We start from the raw sequence: 922 nt of genomic DNA, 5'->3' as shown, positions 1-922 counted from the left end.
GGTTACACTCGGATCCTTGCACCTGAGTGTGGATATAAAGTCATCAGGTAGATTTCAGTGGTAATGTTTATCACTTCTACTAATTAACATGATGTAAATTTTTATGCTTCCTCCTCAAATATAATACATTTAAAAATTTTGTTGATTTTTTTTTGTGTGCGTATATCACATAGAACATCCCAAACCATCTTATTCGACTATACACCTCTTCCCAGTTGGCACCATCCCATAGCCTCCCTCCCCCCACTAAAGCCCTTATATTCTGATATCCCTGCTATTGTAGGCTGTGTTGTTGGCACCCCAGCCAATCCTCACTACTTGCCCATCTGTTGAATCTAGTCAGCCTATTTAGAGGTCTTTGTTTTAGGAGTATCAGCTGTTCCTCTTCTAGCAGCAATCAGTTGTCAATACTCCTTTAGATAAGATTAGGGTCTGCTGTTCATTTTCCCAGTTCTATGCTGGGTTACTATTTGGGGGTCCCTTGTTCACCCTGAGCCAACAGCTCAAAAGAAGGTATCTTCTATCTGGCATTGTTGCTTGTTATGTAGCCTTTAGCTAATGCATTTGGACTCTTAAGAAATTATATTGGCCCCTTTAATCTTTGGTTATACTTTCCTTTTGGGTGTTTAAAGCCATAAAGTTGGTCCAAATAAAACCGATTTATTTTTACTCTTAAGGTCGTTTGAAGATCTGTTCCTCAGGGATCAAATGTGCTTGGGAGGAGCCCCTGGCTCCTTTCTTTTACTAGTTCCACCTATGTGAAGATAAGTCAAAGGTCCTGCTCAAGCATGGCTGGCTTTGCCTAGAAGCATGGAGGAAATGTTCCTTTGTGTTCACCTTCCTCTTTGTAGACTGGACACTGGTTCAAGTCCATCTGTTGGGGTCTCCACGGCCTCCTTGATCAAGAGGACAGGTGACTCAC

The sequence above is a fragment of the Nannospalax galili genome, unplaced genomic scaffold (assembly GCF_000622305.1).
Source record: "Nannospalax galili isolate Female #2095 unplaced genomic scaffold, S.galili_v1.0 scaffold1852, whole genome shotgun sequence".
In the NCBI taxonomy this organism is placed as follows: domain Eukaryota; kingdom Metazoa; phylum Chordata; class Mammalia; order Rodentia; family Spalacidae; genus Nannospalax; species Nannospalax galili.
The sequence above is the reverse complement of the archived record's forward strand: the minus strand, read 5'-3'. Positions refer to the sequence as shown.